The sequence below is a fragment of the Tamandua tetradactyla genome, unplaced genomic scaffold (genome assembly GCF_023851605.1).
Source record: "Tamandua tetradactyla isolate mTamTet1 unplaced genomic scaffold, mTamTet1.pri scaffold_65a, whole genome shotgun sequence".
NCBI lineage: Eukaryota > Metazoa > Chordata > Mammalia > Pilosa > Myrmecophagidae > Tamandua > Tamandua tetradactyla.
Window position 1 is genome coordinate 196460 of NW_027518402.1, and position 19323 is coordinate 215782.

General features: G+C 38.7%; 2 pseudogenes; both read left to right on the top strand.

Annotated features, from left to right (window-relative positions):
• Nucleotides 1–3915: 3915 nt before the first annotated feature.
• LOC143673254 (uncharacterized) lies at nt 3916–8699 on the top strand (annotated as a pseudogene).
• Nucleotides 8700–8780: 81 nt separating this feature from the next.
• LOC143673255 (diphosphoinositol polyphosphate phosphohydrolase 2 pseudogene) overlaps nt 8781–19323 on the top strand; it is a 32267-nt pseudogene continuing 21724 nt past the window's right edge.

Here is a 19323-nt window from a genome sequence, read left to right on the forward strand (position 1 = left end):
TGTGGCTTATAAAGATGCAACACGCAATTAAAAATTTCACTGTTACTTCAAGGAGCTCCAAAGTATGAGACAAACATTGGCAGCATTGAAGGGAACAATTGATGTTTCAATAATAATAGTAGAAGACTTTTATACCTCACCCTCTATAGATAGAACAACCAGACAGAGGATCAGCAAGGAAATAGAGAACTTAAACAATTTGATAAAAGTATAAGATCTAATAGACATATATATGTCATTGCATGCCAAAACACTAGGATATACATTATTCTCTAGTGCTCATGAAACATTGTTCTAGTTTGCTAGCTGCCAGAATGCAGTATACCAGAAACAGAATGGCTTTTAAAAAGGGGAACTTAATAAGTTGCTAGCTTACAGTTCTAAGGTTGTGAAATCATCCAAATTAAAACAAGTCTATAGAAATGTTCTATCCAAGGCAGCCAGGCAAAGATACCTTGTTCAAGAAGGATGATGACAGTCAACATTTCTCTCTCAGCTGGATGGACACATGATGAACATGGCAGCATCTGCTAGCTTTCTCTTCAGGCCTCTTAGTTCATGAAGCTCCCTGGGAAGCATTTTCTTTCAACAGCTCCAAAGGTCACTGTCTGTGGCCTCTGCTTCTCATGTCTATGTCATTCTGAATCTTTCTCCAAAATGCTTCATCTTATAAAATATTCCAGTAAACTAATCAAGATCCACATAGAATGATTGGAGGCTCATCTCTATCTAATCAAACTTAATACCCACAATTGATTGAGTCATATCTCCATGGAGATAACCTGATCAAGTTTCCTATCTTAAGCACTGAATAGAGATTAGAAGAAATGGTTGCTTCCACAAAATTGATTAGGATAAAAACATGGCTTTTCTAATATACATAAATTCTTTCAAACCAGCACAAATATTGTCTATGAAAGATCATATGCTAGGATACAAAACAGGTCTTTATACATTTTTTTTTTGCATCGGTAGGCACTGAGACTCAAACCTGGATTTCCAGCATAGCAGGCAAAATCTGTGCCTGCTAAGCCACCGTGGCCTGTCCTTTTTATACATTTTTAAACATTGAAATTATCCAAAGCACTTTCTCTGATCACAGTGGCATGAAGCTGGAAATGATAATCACCAATGAATGGAACTTTCACAGATATGTGTAGATTAAATAACACACTCTTAAACAGCCGGAGGGTGAAAGAAGAAATTGCTAGGGAAATCAGTAGTTCTCTGGAGATGAATGAAAATGAGATTACAATACATCAGAATTTATGGGAGGTGGCAAAGGCTGTGCAAAAAGGGAAATTTATTGCCCCAATACCTATATTATAAAGGAAGAATGAGCAAAACTTGAAGACTTAGCTGCCCACTTGGAGGAACTTGGGAAAGAAGCAAACCATTCCCAAAGCAAATAGAAGAGAAATAACAAAGATTAAAACAGGGTTAAATGAATGAGACAAAAAGAACAGAAAGAATCAATAAAACTAAAAGTTGGTTCTTTGAGAAAATTAATTAAATCATTGGACCACTATCAAGGCTGACAAAGAAAAAATAGATAATTCAAATAAACAAAATCAGAAATGAGAGACAGGTCATTACCACAGACCCTGAAAATATAAAAGAAATCATAAGAAGTTGCTATGAGCAACTGCAAGCCAACAAACTAGATAACTTAGATGAAATGAACAAATTTCCAGAAAAACACTGTGATGGTTAGGATAATGTGTCAAATTGGCCAGATAACAGTGCCCAGTTGTCTGGTCAAGCAAACACTGGCCTATCTGTTGCTGTGAAGACATTTCATGGACTTATATCATGAGCACATTGGTTGCATCCACAGCTGATTACATCTACAGTCAGCTAAGGGGAGTATCTTCTGCAATGAGTGATGCCTAATCTAATTATTGGAAACCTTTTAAGGAGGATTCAGTAGAGAAAATCCCTCTTTCTGCTCCAGCCAGCCAGCCAGTCTCTTGTGTGAGTTCATTGAGGAACTTCATTGGACCTGCCAGGCCACAGTCTGCCCTACACATTTTGGAGTTTTCCAAACACACAGTTGTGTGAGACACTTTTATAAGTCTTATATGTACAGACATCTCCTGTTGGTTCTGTTTCTCTAGAGAACCATAACTAATACAGCTTTGCAACTGGGAGTGGTTCTTGAGAAGCGAAATCTTAAAAATGGCTATTTACAATTGGTTTACTACTCTAACTAGACTCAGAGGCACTAATATCTCTGTTTTCCATAATAGGATGGCACTGACAGTCCATGGTGTGAGTTGGCAAATGAGGTACTCAAAATGTTACCATTAGATTCTGTTAATTTTACATTTATATGAGGCAAAGCTCTGTGTGAAAGTGTTTTTGAAACCTTTACAGGGTTTTGTGGAATTAAGAGATATGGTGATTTTGCCTGGTTATTGTTAGGTATGTTGGATACAGTAATGAGGGAAAGGGATGAGCTGAAGGCTTCAAGTTTGCAGCTTAAGTGCCAAATGAAAATATAAATGTTTCTATGAGTGCCCTCAAGGAAAATATTATTTGTAGCTACAGACTTGAGATCTCTGAAAATCAGATTGTTACAGTAGGAGCTTTACAATATAAACTGAAATCTCAACATTTCAAGGTATCTGCTGTTAAAGTGAGGGCATTGATTGTGAAGGAATGGGATCCTTAAAAATGAAATGGCAACCTATAGATTTATAATGATGGCAGTGTAGATATTGAAACCATGTATTGTGCTGAGTCTTTTCCAGATATACTTGTAATGATCTGCCCTGAAGACATTGTAGCTCCACCTCTAGCCTGCCCAGAGGAAATGACTTCTGGACATCCAGTTAGTCCTGATGAATGAGCCATAAAACCTCCTCATGAAGAGAGTAACCATTCAGTGTCTCCAAGGAATGTAACTACCTGCCATGTGGAAATAGTCCTTGCTCCTCTACCTGGAGTGATTAATCCTGTCACATCAGATGAAACTGCAAAGGAATGCCTTGAGGTAATTGGCTTGGAAGACATTTCTAATTCTTGTCATTGACCCACCTCCACCATCCTTGTTTTCTTCCAGACTTATATAACTAATGTCAGAGCAGGTCCCAAAAGTTGAGGTACAAAGTATTACCCATGAAGAGATAAACTATACTCCAACTGCATGAGTTTTCCAATTTGTATAGACAGGAATCAGGTGAATATACGTTGGAATGAATTTCAGGGGTGTGGGAAAATGGTGGAAGAAACATAAAGCTGGATTAAGCTGAATTTATTGATATGGGTCCACTAAGCAGAGACTCTGCATTCAGAGGTATAGCTCGAAAGGTTATAAAGGACAGTAGCAGTTTGTTTGAGTGGTTGGCTGAAAATGGATCAAAAAGTGGACATTTCTTGAGGTTGAAATGCCAGAACTGCCTGGGCTTTATGTAGATGAATGGATACAGAGGCTGAAGGAGATTGGAATGTTAGAGTGGATTTATCATGGAAGGTCTGCTCCTACCACCCAGAAATAACCAGAGGGCACACCTTTTACTAGAACTGTGAGAAATAAATTTGTGGGACTAGGTTCATCATCCCTGAAGAGTTCTACAGTTGCCCTTCTTTGTATATCAGATGTTACTGTGGGAACTGCTGTCCTTGAGCTGGCATCCTTAAACACAACGGGGATGATCAGACCCTGAGATGGCAGAAGCTATGGGGCAGCACTTAATCACCAAAGACAAGGTAGGCATGGTTATCATAATGGACAGCAGACTCAGAGCAGGTGTCAAAATAATCTGACTTACAGAGACTTCTGGTACTTGACATAGATCACAGGGTACATAGAAGTACAATAGATGAATACTCTACTCTGTTCTTGTTTGAGCTGTATAAGTAGAAGAGTTCTATGTCAACTGAACAGAAATTTAACTTCAGTTACAAAAAGAAATGGTCCTGCTTCTTAAACAATTTCTAAACAGACACAGCTTACAGACCCAGAGCCCCTTGAATGAAGGGAAAAGCCAGGTTCCTTTGCAGAAGTACTCTGTTATACTGCCACAAATTTATACTGTTAATCTTCCTACTAGTGCTCCCCAAGGAGGACTCTGGTGTTTTGTCAGGGTAACTGTGCACTGGGGAAAAGGAAGTGATCAGAAATATCAGGAAGTGCTAGACACTGGTTCAGAAGTGACATTAATTCCAGGGGCCCAAAATATCACTCTGGTCCACTTGTCAGAGTAGGGGCTTGTGTAAGTCAGGTGATAAATAGAGTTGTAGCTTGTGTCCATCTCACAGTGGGTCCAATAGGTCTCTGGACCCACTGTGTAGTTATTTCTCCATTTCCATAAAGCATAATTGTAATAGACATACAGAGCACCTGGAAGAATATCCACATTGACTCTCTGACTCATAGAACAAAAGCTGTTATTGTAAGAAAGACCAAGAAGGAAAGGAACTGCATAGCAAAATAGTAAATCAGAAGCAATATTGGATTCCTGGAGGGATGGTAGAGGTTAGTGCCAGTCTTAAGGACTTGAAAGATGCAGGGATGGTGATTGCCAGCATATAACCATTCCACTCTGCTATTTGGCTGGTGCAGAAAACAAATGGGTTATGGAGGATGACAGTGGATTATCACAAACTCAATTAGATGGTGACTGTAATTGCAGTTGCTCTTCCAGATGTGGTATCATTGCTTCAGCAAATCAACACATTCCTTGGTACCTGGTATGTTGCTAGTGATCTAGCAAATTTCTCTCAATAGCTGCTAGTAGACACCACCAGAAACAGTTTCCTTTCAGCTTGCAAGGTCAGTAATATACTTTCACTGTCCTACCTCAGGGGTATATCAACTCTCCAACCATAAGTGACAATCTTCTCCCCACAGAATTTGATAATTTCTCCCTCCCACAAGACATCATCCTCATTATTTTGGTGATATCATATTGACTTGCTCTACTGAGCAATAAGAAGTAACTACTCTAGACTAATTGGTAAGGGATTTACATGCCAGAGGATGGGAGATAAATCCAAAAGAAATACAGGGTCATTCCACCTCACAAGTTTTCTAGGTATCCAGTAGTGTAGGGCATGTTGAGATATTCCTTCTAAGGTGAAGGATAAGTTGTTGCATCTGACCCCTCCTGCAAGAGAAAAAGTGGTGCAATGTCTAGTTGGCCTCTTTGGATTTTGGTGACAACATATTCCTAAATTAAGGTGTGTTGTTCTAGTCCATCGACAGAGTGACCTGAAAGACAGCTAGTTTTGTGTTGGAACCTGAACAAGAGGAGCCTCTGGAAGAGCTTCAGACAGCTCTACAAGCTGCTCTACCACTTGGACAATATGATCTGGCAGATCCAATGGTTCTGTAAGTGTTAGTGGCAAACAAAGATGTCATCGAGAGTCTTTGAAGGCTTCTATAGTAGAATTACAATGTAGACACTTAGAATTGTAGACAAAGCCATAGTATGCACTGCAGATGATGTCTCTCCTTTGGATAAATAGCTGTTGGTCTGCTAATGGACCTTAGTAGAGACTGAACACTTAACCATGTGGTGCCAAGTTACCATGAGACCTGAGTTGCCCATCATGGACTGGGTATTTTCTGACCCACCAAACCATAAAGTTTGGCATGCACAGGAGCACTACTTCATAAAATGGAAATGGTAGTGCCAGAACAGGTCCTGGATGCACAGTAAGTTACATGAGGAAGTGGACTAAAGGCCTTTCATCTGCTCTTCTCTCACATACATCTCTTTCCCAGCCCAGAGCTATATCTTCTTGGGGAGTTCCTTACAGTCAATTAGCTGAGGAAGAGAAAACTCAGACCTGATTTACAGATAATTCTGCACAGGTACCGACTGAGAGTGGGCAGAACTTTGAGCAATACACTTGGTTGTTTATTTTGCTTGGAAGGAGAATTGGCCAGAGGGGCTTTTGTATACTGACTCATGGGCTGTTGCTAAGGCTTTCACTGCATGGTCAGAGTCTTGGAAGGAACATGATTGGAAGATTGATGACAAAGAGGTCTTGGGAAGAAATGTGTGGATCACCTTTCTGAGTGGACATGGAACATGAAAATACTTGTGTCCCATCTGAATGCTCACCACAGATGACTTCAGCAGAGGAAGGTTTAAATAATGAAATATATAAGATAGCCCATTCTGTGGATACCAGCCAACCTCTTTCCCCAGTCATTTCCATCATTGCCTAATGGGCCCATGAACAAAGTGGTCATGGTGGTAGGGACGGTACTTATTCATGAGTTCTGCAACATTGACTTCCACTCACCAAGGCTGACCTGGCTACAGCTACTTCTGAGTGCCCAATCTGCCTGCAGAGGAGACCCAAACTCAGCCCCCAATATAGCACCATTCTCTGAGGTGATCAGTTGGCTATATGGGGGCAGGTTGATTACATTGGACTATGTCCAACATAGAAGGGCAATGATTTGTTCTAACTGGAAAAGATGTATCCTCTGGATATGGGTTTGCTTTCCCTGCATGCAGTTCTTCTGCCAAAATTATCATTTGTGGACTTAAGAAATGCTTTAACTGCCAGCATGATATTCCACACAACATTGCTTGTGAACAATGAAACCACCTCACAGCAAATAAAGTGTAACAATGGGTACATGTTCATGAATTCTCTGGTTGCAATTTGTCCCCATCATCCAGAGCCAGTTAGGTTGATAGAACCATGGAATTGCCTTTTGAAAACTCAAGTACAGTTAAACCTAGGAAGCAATACCTTGCAGGGTTGTAGCAGTGTTCTACAGGAGGCTGTGTATGCTCTGTACCAGCACCCAATATATGGTGCTGTTTTTCCCACGGTCAGGATTCATGGGTTCAGGAATCAAGGGGTAGATAAGAGAGTTGTACTTCTTACTATTACCCAAGTGATCCACCAGGAAAATTTTTGCATCCTCTCCCTGCAAACTTGATCTCTGATGGTCTACAGGTTTTAGTTTCTGAAGAAGTAGTGCTTCTTCCAGGAGAGACAGCAATGATTACCAACGGCTCAGTAACTTCAAGAATGAAGATTTGGGTTACTCCACCAGACAAAGAGCCATGTCCAGCTGAAGTGCTTGCTGAGGATAAAGGGAGCATGATATGGGTAGTGGAAGAGGATAGTGATAAACGTGAACTACAACCATGTGATCAGTTACAGAAGTGAGGCCTATAATGGTATGACTACTCTTCCTTGCTTTGTAGTTAGTATCTATGTATGAATGCATAAAGCAAGTATCTTTGTTTTTCTCTCTATTTTATCTCCTTATATAACATAAGCTGTTTTGTTCATTATTGTATTTAAACTGTAAGATCTAAAGATTAAGAGTGAATATTAAGTAATATAATTAAGATAATTATATTATTTAATAAATAAATAATATTAATATAATTAATATTAATAAAAATAAGAATACTTATTTTAATAAGTAAAATTTACCCGAGACTTACACACTATTCTGGAGAGATTTAATGTGTTTCCAGTTGTATACAGGACAGTTGAGAATTGTTTGGTCTGGGAAAAATGTGTCTGTCATTATTTTCTATTTAGAGATTACATATGGTTTAAGGTGATGTGTATAATGCCAATTTGACAAGGGGTCAACTGTGATGGCTAGGTTCATGTGTCAAGTTGGACAGATGATAATGTCAAGTTGTCTATTCAAGCAAACATTGGCCAATCTGTTGCTCTGAGGACATTTCATGGACAATACCATGAATGAGCATGTTGTTTGCATCCATAGCTGATTATATCTGCAGTCAGCTAAGGGGAGTATTTTCTGCAATGAATCACGCTAAATCTAATCACTGATAGGCTTTTAAGGAGGATTCAGAAGAGATGATCCCATATTTGCTTCAGCCAACGAGCCTCTCCTGCGAGTTCATTGAGCTCCATCATTGGAGCTGCTTGCTCATGTCCTGCCCTACAAATTTTGGACACTTAAATCCCAACAGTTGCATGAGGTACGTTTATAAATCTCATATCTATAGATGACCCCTGCTGGTTCTGTAGATAACTAATACACACATACTAACAAGCTACACTGACTTAAGAATAAATAGATGATCTCAATAAACCAATCACAAAAGCGAGATTGAAATCAGACATCAGGAATATTACCTAACTCATTTTATGATGTTAACATCACTTCAATACCAAAACTGGGTGAAGTTTCCATAATAAAGGAAAACTTCAATCCAATCTCCCTAATGAACATATATGCAAAAATTTTCAGCAAATCCAATCCAAAAATACGTTAAAATAATTATACACCATGATCAAGTGGGATGTATAACACGAATGCACATTAACAAATCAAAAGGGAAAAGTCACATGATCATCTCAACTGAAGCTGAAAAAACATTTGACAATATTCAACATTCTCTTCTGATAAAAACATTTCAAAAGATAAGAATCAAAGGTAGGGCGCGGCGCGGCTGCTACTCGGATCGAGTTCCGGCAACTGTCCCCGCCCAGTGCGAGCCTCGCTCCTCGCTTTCCCGGAACGCGGCGGCGGCGGCGGCGGCTGGCAGCTGCGAGCGGGTGTCGGGCTCCTTGGAGAGCGGCGAAAACCTGGCCAGAGGCGGCGCCCCCACCTCGGCCCCCGGGCTCCAGTGATGGGCGTTCGTGTCCTGCCCGGTGTCGAAGCGGTCGCTGCCTCGGGGGCAGCCCGGCCTCGCCGCCCGTCCCCTCGCGCGCCCCTGCACCCCGACTCATCCTAGCCCCCACTCCCCGGCGGCGTGGCGGCCGCCGGGACCACGCAGCGGCGGCTGGAGCAGCAGCAGCGAGAGGCCGTCTCGAGGATGAAGTTCAAGCCGAACCAGAGGCGAACCTATGACCGCGAGGGCTTCAAGAAGCGGGCGCGTGTCTGTGCTTCCGGAGCGAGAAGGAGGATGAGGTGCTGCTTGTGAGCAGCAGTCGGTATCCAGACCAGTGGATTGTCCCGGGAGGAGGGATGGAGGCAGAGGAGGAGCCTGGCGGTGCTGCCGTGAGGGAGGTGTATGAAGAGGGTGGAGTCAAAGGAAAATTAGGCAGACTCTTGGGCAAAATTGAGAACCAAGACCGAAAACACAGAACATATGTTTATGTTCTTACAGTCACTGAAATATTAGAAGATTGGGAAGATTCTGTTAATATAGGAAAGAAGAGAGAGTGGTTCAAAGTAGAAGATGCAATCAAAGTTCTCCAGTCTCATAAACCTGTACATGCAGAGTATCTGGAAAAGCTGAAGCTGGGTTTTCCCCCAACCAATGGAAACTCCACTGTCCCTTCCCTTCCAGATAGTAATGCCTTGTTTGTAACTGCTGCACAGACCTCTGGATTGCCATTCAGTAATAGATGGAATTGGGAGGAACTTGACCACCATCTGCCAGTTTATGGAGAGAGAGGTTTCTTTATTTTCCTTGGCAAACATCTGAATGACACTTGCAAAGTGTCTGAATTTGCCATACAGGATTTTCAAACAATTTGCATGTTTTTCAGATGCTTTCATTTTTTTAAGTGTAAAAATATTTTAATAAGCCAAAGCCACGAGGAATTTTTTAGATGCCTTAACTATGGTCCCTCCACCCCCATCCCATGTTATTTTGGGTTGTCATATTTTTTCACAGGTTTTTATAACTTTTTTTGTCCATTTGATTCAATCTGGTTTATTTTGTCAGATTAAATTACTTGTGGGTATATTTTCCCCCTAAATTATCTTCTCATTCCCACAGCATTAATGCACTCAACTCCTTCTGTGGCAAGAGGCTTATTGGTGTTTGTGCTGGTTTGAAAGGAAGTATGCCCCCTAAAAAAAGCCATGTTTTGATATAAATCCCATTTCTTAAAGGTAGAATAATCCCTATTCAATACTGTATATTTGAAACTGTAATGAGATCATCTCCCTGGTTGATGTGATTTAGTCAAGAATGGTTGTTAAACTGGATTAGGGGATGACATGTCTCCACCCATTTGAGTGGGTCTTGATTGGTTTACCGGCATCCTATAAAAGAGGAAACATTTTGGAGAAAGAGATTCAGAGAGAGCAGAGAATGCTGCAGCATCACGAAACAGAGAGTCCACCAGCCAGTGACCTTTGGAGATGAAGAAGGAAACTGCCTCCCGGGGAGCTTCATGAAACCGGAAGTCAGGAGAGAAAGCTAGCAGGTGATGCCGTATTCGCCATGTGCCTTTCCAGTCAAGAGAGAAGCCCTGACTTTGTTCACCATGTGCCATCTCACTTGAGAGAGAAACCCTGAACTTCATTGGCCTTCTTGAACCAAGGTATCATTTCCTGGGTGCCTTTGATTGGACATTTCTATAGACTTGTTTTAACTGGGACATTTTCTCAGCCTTAGAACTGTAAACTAGCAACTCATTAAATTCCCCCTTTTAAAAGCCATTCTGTTTCTGGTATATTGCATTCCAGCAGCTAGCAAATTAGAACAGTATTGAAGAAATATACATGCATTCCAAAATTTGTTTCATAGGATCACAATTTTAATTGATAAATTCCAGATTTGAGCTACTTCTGGGTTGTGCAATAACTGTTTTGACAAAGGATTTAATTTGTTCTTTTCAGGAATGTCAGCTGGTTTGTCTTAATTTTCATAACTGGTATGGTATCAATAGCTACCTGATACAACTATTTCCCCTATAACTCAACAGTAGTTCAACACAAAGCATAACTACAGAGTTAGTGATTTTCAGGGAGATATTGTTAACAAATTGCATGCAGTAAATAAATTTCATGAAAACTATATTCATGGAATTTGATCTAACATGCTCAGTGACCAGCTCCCTTTATCGATCTCTCTACACAGTAAACCTAGGAACCATATTTCTGTCACAATAAATGGCTTCTAAAATGCATTTTATTTTTTAGTGTAGTGACATCTCTTCAGTTAAATTTCCCTGTTTGCTAATGGCCACAGGATTGGAGTCTAACCTTAAATGTCCAGGCAGTGATGGTACACCACAATTGAGTAAAATGGCTTTCTTGTTCACTTTTCAGACTTACATTGTTAGGATACCTTAGAATGCCTCATCTTTTATAGATTATCAGTAGGTACTTTTTATCATACAACTAATTTTGGGGCACTGTAACATCCTGAACTAAGAATTATTTTGTCTTATACTTCCCTTTGTAATCACTCAAAATCCAGAATCCCATCTCTAACACACTAGGTATCTTTCCTGAAATTCCTGCACTTTCCCCACCAGGTCACAATCAAACGGGAGAAAAAAACTTTAAGATGTAGGATGGGGGAAAAGGAAAGATCATTCTGTGCAGACAAGCTTTTTGTAAAAATTTTACTAGTGAGTATAAATTAGAACATTTTGTTCCAAAAAATGTTAACCTTTACAAAATTGCTGCTAAAAAAATAGAGTGCTGTTACACTTAAGGAAAGTTGGTGCCACATTTTGAGATAAGACCTTGTACCATAAATGCAGCTGAACTAAAATATAAACCTTAGTTCACAAATTAATGCTGTCAAGGGAATGGGTAAAGTAGAAAATAACCAATGACATAATTTCATTCTAAATTATGTAGTGTGATCAAATATGATCATCCAGAATTTTGTATTTTTCTTTTTACAGAGGCTGTGTATTCTGGATGTTTTTTCAAAAGGAAACATTTAAAATTCCACAGTTGACACTTTGTATCAATCTTCAATGGGCTAGGTTTTTTGTTTTTTGTTTTTTCTATTTTTAGTAATCTCTTAAAATTCTTTAAATTATATTCTTAACACAGCAGAGAAACTAGATTGTTTTTGTATATAAGACTGCTTCCGCTTGAAATGCTGTTACAAGTATTTGGGGAAGACTTCTTTTGTATTAGAGGTAATAATGCATGATTTTATTTTATAAGCTCTTGAACTATGTATTTGACATGTGAAATATGTACAGTATTGATATCAACCACCTCTTAAAAATTTAGCAAGTAAATATTGTTGTATAATTTTCTTTGGTCAGAAACATTTAGACTAAGTAGTGCCACTTGGGTCAGGATTTTCTTCAGTGCCATTTAGCAAACAATCATCTTTTTTAGTCTATGCAACTAGCAATGTTCCAAGGTCTTCTATTTGTATAATGCAACATAATACATTTCTGTAATCAACAAAAAACTGAATGGCATGTGCTTGGTGAAAAATGTCACCTGTTTACAAAACATGCAGGACAGTTTCTACACCTCATGTCTGCAAGTCTTAATTTACAAAAACTTTTTTATTTGCAGGGAGACACAAGCATATGTAAATGCAACATAATACATTTCCTGTCACACTATAAATTGTGGAGGATTCTTCTGGAATCTAGCAAATTTAGAGGAAAGACCCTAAGGAAATTTATTTCTCCTAAGAGAAAAAGCCAACATTTTCAAGCTAAACAGTTGAACCTACCACAAATAATAATGTCTGCTATCTCATCCCTCCAGAGTTTGCAGTGTTGGGAATGTCATTTGTGCTTTTTGTGTGGCAGTTGGATAAAATTGGGCAGCTAAACTGTTCAGTCGCTTGTGTCTCCCCCCAAATAAAAAAGTTTTTCTAAATTAAGACTTGCAGATATGAGGTGTAGAAACTGTCCTGCATGTTTTGTAAACAGGTGACATTTTCCACCAAGCACATGCCATTCAGTTTTCTGTTGATTACACACTATAGAAAACAGCAACACTGAGGTGGGGCAAATGATTGTTGTACACACTTTGAATTACTTTGCATGGTATCATTTGAGATAATTGGTGCAAGAATCTTTGACCTTTTTTTTACATTTGGAAACATTGAATAAAAATGAAAAAAGAAGAATCAAAGGTAACTTCTTTAATATGGTAAAAGGTATATATGTCAAGCACATAGCCAACATTTTACTCATTTGGAAAGAATCTGAAAGCTTTTCCCTAAGATTTTGAATGAAACAAGGATACTTTCTGTCACCACTATTATTCAACATTGTGCTAGAAGTTGTAGCTAGAGCAATTTGGCAGGAAAAAGAAACAAAAGGCATCCAAATTGGAAAGTAAGGAGTAAAACTTTCATTATTTGCAGATGACATGATGCTATATTTGGAAAATCCTGAGAATTCTACATCAAAATTACTTGAGATAATATTTAAATTCAGCAAGATGGTGATGTATATAGATAATGTGCAAAAAATAAGTAATGTTCCTATAGAAGCAGTGACCTAATTGAGGTATCAGTTAAGGAAAATATTTCACTCAGAATAACAATTAATAGAATCAACTATCTAAGAATGAACTTAACTAGGGATGTAAAGGAGTTGGACACAGAAAACTGCAAAATACTGTTAAAAGAAATCAAAGAAGATATAAACAGCTGGAAAAACATTCTTTGCTCATAGATAAGAAGGTTAAAAGTTGTTAAGATGACAATTCTACCCAAATTGATCAACAGATTCACTACAGTAGAAACCAAAATTCCAACAACCTGATTTTTGATGACTTTGGAAACTTAATTACCAAATTCATCTGAAAGGGAAAGAGACCCTGAATAGATAAAAGTATTCTTAAAAAAGAATAAAGTGGGAGGATAACACTTTATGATTTCAAAACTTATTATGAAGTCACAGTGGTAAAAACAGCATGGTGCTAGCACAAAGATAGAAGTATTGATCAATGGAATTGAATTGAGAGCTCAGAAATAGACCACCAAACCCATGGTCATCTGATCTGAAGCAAGGCCCCCCAATCCACTGAACTCTTGTCAATAAATGACATGGGAGAACTGGATGTCAATATCCAAAAGAAAGAAAAAGGATCTTTAACTTTAATGCTATGCAAAAGTTAAATCAAAGTATATCAAACCCTTAAATGTAAGAACCAGTACCATGAAAATATAGGGAAATATCTTCAAGAACTATTAATAGAAAGTAGCATCCTAAACTTTACACCCAAAGCACAAGCAACAAAAGAAAAGATAGTAACTCAACAACAAAAGAACCAACAACCCAATTATAAAATGAGCTAAAGATATGAATAAGCATTTCTTTCTGAAGAGCAAATACAGATGGGTAAAAAGCATAAGAAGCGGTGCTCATTTTCATTAGCTATAAAGGAATTGCAGACCAAGACTACAGTGAGATACCACTTCACACCTATTAGAATGGCTGCTATTAAACAAAAAGGAGAGTACAAATACTGGAGAGTATGTGGAGAAATTGGGACACTTATGCACTGTTTGTATGAATGTATAATGGTACAGACACTATAAAAGACAGTTTGATGTTTCCTTAAGATATTAAATATCAGGCTGGCGATGGTGGCTCAGCAGGCAAGAAAGCTTGCCTGCCATGCCAGAGGACCCGGGTTCAATTCCTGGTGCTTGCCCATGTATTAAAAAAAGAAGAAGAAAAAGAGATATTAAATATCAAGTTGTCCTATTACTTGGCAATACCACTTCTTGATATATACCTGGAAGACCTGAAAGCAGGAACACAAACAGACATTTGCCCACCAGTGTTCATAGCAGCATTTATTCACAGTCATCAAAAGATGGAAACCCCATCCAAGTGCCCATCAGCACATGAGTGAATTAACAAAATGTGCTATACACTTATGATGGAATATTATGCTGCAGTATCATGAAATGACATTCTGAAGCAAGTGACAAAATGAATTAGTTCTGAGGACATAATGCTGAGGAAAATAAGCCAGACACAAAATGATTTATATTGTATGATTCCACTTTTATAACCAGGGTAAAGTTAAAATCAAAGGCTTATAATACAGAATTTAGGGGATCCAGAGATATATGGAAGCAAGAGATGGGTGGAGGTTAGCTAATGCAGTTGAAATTAAATGTAAGGGAATATATAGAAGTGAAGGCAATTCACTAGTGGGTCTATAAGTAATATTACCTTACTGATGGTTAACATGATTGAAAGGGATTGTACAGAGCCATTTGTCCCACTTATTAACATTACAAATATAAACAAATTCTTGCATGAACTACTGCAAGGGTATGAATCTTGCACGAAGAGTGTGTAAGTTTGGGGTATAGAAGGAAAACTACTTTTGCATGCTATGGGCTATGTTTAACAGGAAAACATCAAAAGTACCGCAGCAATATCTGGGGTAAATCATGGGGTGAGGGACAAGAATTAAGGGCCCATTTGGGCTTTATAATTGGTGAGGGTGTGTTTATTGGTTATCTTTCTCCTGGGAACAATGAAATTGTTTAAAATTGAGGGGTTTTGAGGGACTGTTGACTTTGCACATTACACATGATGCCCAATGAATGGGGAGGACTGCAGAATGCACTGATTGATAAGTATGCTGGTGAATGATGATGTATAGATATGATCAAATATTGTGCTGGTACAAAAAGGAACGAATTTGTGAGGCATACAGCATTGTGATTGAACCTGTGGGACATTTGGTGAGGCAAAATAAGCCAGAAACAAAAGACCAAATATTGTATGGTCTCATGCAGAAAATACTTATAAGGAAACAGGGGCTTAGATTGTGAGCTCTTAGAGCAGTCACATTTATTCTGGGATAGTAATTGTTATTTCTGGAGTTTGAGAGCATGTTTTATGTATGTATAACCTGGTAGTTAGATATAGGAACAAAGCCAATCAGGTTGGGACTAAGTTAACTCAGAATACAGGGGTAAGGAAGGCATTGTATTATAGAACTTCATCTACTCTTTGAGGTCAAAGCAATAGAGATTTATTTTGTACATAACCTAAACTTTCTGTAGAACATAATCCAACTCTACTTCTTTGGATAGATCATTCCATCAAAATAGAGAAAGCCCAAAATAAGATGAGGGCCTTTAATCTTGTAGATATTAATATAATGCCTAGATAAATCTCAGAAAACATTAAGCAGATAGTCAAAAAGTATTGGCAAAGTCCCTTGAGGGATGGAAGAAAAAATATGGAACTATTAAACTTTACTATGGGGGAAAGTTCTGATACTCTGTCTAATATTAGGAACATCCAAATCAATAGGTCATGTCCTTGATCTTGAGGCTTGCTCTTTTGAAGTCTATGTATGTAGAGGAGAAGTTTAGCCTACTTATAGGTATGTCTAAGAGGTACTTCCAGAGGATCTCTTCTGTTGCTTAGATGTGGCCTCTCTCTAAGCCCAACTCTGCAAGTGAAATCACTGCCCTCCCTCTATGTGAGAAATGACATCTATGGATGAAAATCTCCCTAGTGGCATGGGAGGTGGCTCCCAGGGATGAGCCTATCCCCAGCATCATGGAATCAACAATGCCATTTTGACAAAAGGGGAAAAAGAAGTGTAACAAATATAGCATCAGTGGCTGAGGGAGTTGAAATAGAGTAGAGAGGCTACTCTGGAGGTCAATCATATGCAAGCTTCAGTTAGACATTGCTACATATCATATCTTGCCAAATCCCAACCAAACCACTGATGCCAATTCTAAGGAACACCTAGGGTATTAAATGAGTTTATGAAGGTTACATGCAGTAGGGTAACTTTCCAGAAACTTTCAACCTCCAAATGGGTCCCTTGACCAGATAAGTCCTAAAATGAAGACTGGCAAACATCTCCAGAGCATCACTTAGTTCCACTCCACATCCCATACTATTAAAAGCCCCTTCCAACGTAAAAAAATTTAGAGTGAGCATAGAGTGAGTTCAAACACCTCAAAAGATTGGGAGAAAGATCAAAGATGATGGTGGAGTTATACAGAGAAGACAGAGTTTAAAAAATGAGTATAATTACTGAATCACAATAATATTTCATTTAGTCTCTAGTAACTTAGAGCAGCTACAAGTAAAAAACATAAAATTTTAGGATTGTAACTCATGCCAAACTCTGAAGTCTGTTCTACAACTAAATGTTTTGATGTACTTTAAAATTTATGGTTTTTTGTGTATACATTATTGTTCACAAAAAAGAAGAAAGTCAATTTTGATGATAAATACACAGCTTTATGATGATGATGATATTGTGAACCATTTATTGTACACTTTGGATGATTGCATGGCATGTGGATATATAATATATAGCAATACAAAGTAAAAAAAAATTTTTAAAGATTAAAAATAAAACTACATGCTCTGACTACAGTATAATATGTGTTATATAATATCAAGACTCAAATTGCTTCTGAAAGTAGGAATCCTAAGTGTATAACTGGATAGTGGGAAGAGGAAGAATGAAAATGACACTGGGTGTCCATGTCAGGGTGGGGAATAGAGGGTCTGAGTTATGAGTGGGTCTGAGTTATGATATCTTTCCCACTAGTCAGTGGACAACTTTGGCATGGAATGACAAGTGACTGTGCAGTATAGAAGTTGACTTTCTGCAGAGGAGTTATGGCATCCTCTCTCTCCTGGCCTGGGATATAGACACTTAGGTGCTTGAGAATTTGGAATGTCTGCACCTAGAGACAAATGGCACAGATGTAAGAAGTACATTGGAAGTCTTAAGTAGTGGGAGGACTAGGTAATTCCAAATGCTGCGGTGAATTCAACCATTCCGGATGAGAAAATTCTTGGTCATTGTCAACTTGCTCTCATACTGAGCTTCTCTAGCTTCTGAAGATGGTTGTCTTCTGAATGAATGAGCCCATGTACTGAAAGAATTTTACCAGCTTTAGGCTCAGGAAGCCATCTACTTCAGACAGAGTCATCATGATTATATCAACAGGTGGTAGAGAAACATCCAACAGAACCAGGGAACCCAGAGCCTTCAGCCGGACAAGGTCTTTATTAACCTGTTAGCAAATGCAGGGACGTGGTCTAGAACAAAGTGCTGCAGGAAATTTAATGGGTAAATCTCTTTCTTGATGTACCTTGACTTGAAAATTTCACAGTTGTTCAGTTCTGCATTTGTCAGTGATTGTGGAAGTTTGGCTACTGGGTTTCCTCAGGAATGCAATATATAGATCCATAGCTGGGTTGAGACACCTCTTACTGACTCTCAATTAAATCTGGAATGCATCCCAAACTGTTCATGTCATGAACCAAACAGCTTCCCACACTCAGTTCATGACAATCTGATCCCAAAAAGTGATGCATCAAGGCACAGGGCTCTACCTGAAACAGCTGAGTATGTATGAAATCAAAGACCTACAAATACTTACCTTCCTCTGGAGTCAGAAAATGGACTGAGTGACATTTAGGCCCTTTGATTATCTCAGTTCTGCACTGACAACTCAGATTGACCTCCTCCCAGTAGCTAGTGTCGGCTCAGTGTTGTCATAGTATCCTGCAATCCAGGTACAAGGTTTATACTCCAAAGAACTGAAAGTGGGGAAATGAATGGACATTTGCACGCTAATGTTTATTGTGACATTATTCACAATTGCCAATAGATGGAGGTAGCCCAAGTATACATCAACTGTGATGAGTTGGAGGGTGAATTGTGATATATAGATATATAGACATGACATACACATAGATATAGATACAGATAGAGATAGAGATATGAATATTGTGCAGCTGAAGAAAGGGATGAAGTTATGCCTCAGTGAAGCTTGAAGATATTATGTTGAGCAAAATATTCAAGAAAAGAAGAGTCAAATGTTATATGATCTCACTAATATAAATTTCTATGATGAGCAAGCTCTGAGAACTAAATTTGGGAATATAGATTATCAGGAGGTTAAAAATGGGCATAAATTGGGGAATTGATGATTAATGAGTTTGGAATGTTCAATAAGGTTTATTGAAAAGGTTCTTAGGTTGTAGTGTCTTAGAGTTGTCACATTTATTTCTGAGTTTTAACTTTTGTTACTAAATTCTGACATGCTGGACTTCTGGTGTCCACCCTAAGCAGAGAGAAGGGATCACTCAGTGAGCACCCTCATTCCACATTCTCTAGTTGGTTACTTGTGAGATTTGTGGTTAGTGTTAGGATCCCCAGAAGTTGGGTGCTACTGATGGATCTTTCTCTCTATTGTGTTGTTACTGCTTAATTTACATTTCATCCCATGATTTTATCATGGAGTTAACATCACATTTTAATCTCCAGACAGTATTCTCTAAGTCAGAAACCTCTAATATTTTCTGGCATATACTGAGGCAAGTAGACTCCAGAGCAGTTAAGGAGTTAAGAGTTCAGACCTTGTAGTCAGATCCTGGATCCACATTTTATAAATGTATCTCACTAACCAGAAGAGCTTGCACAAGTTATATTGATTAAACATCTCCTGTAATGCAGAATACCCACGCAGGTGCTGCTGCCTCTCTGTATAGAATGCCAGTAACCCATTTAACACCAAAGCTCATTACATATTTATTGAAACTCCACCTTCAGGCACTATGACCCAGCAAGAGGAGCCTCTAGAAAGAAGGAAAGGGGGAAAGGAGTTAAGTGTTTTATCAAGGGGTCCTGCTTTTCCCCAGCTACCCATGAAGCAAAGACAAGGT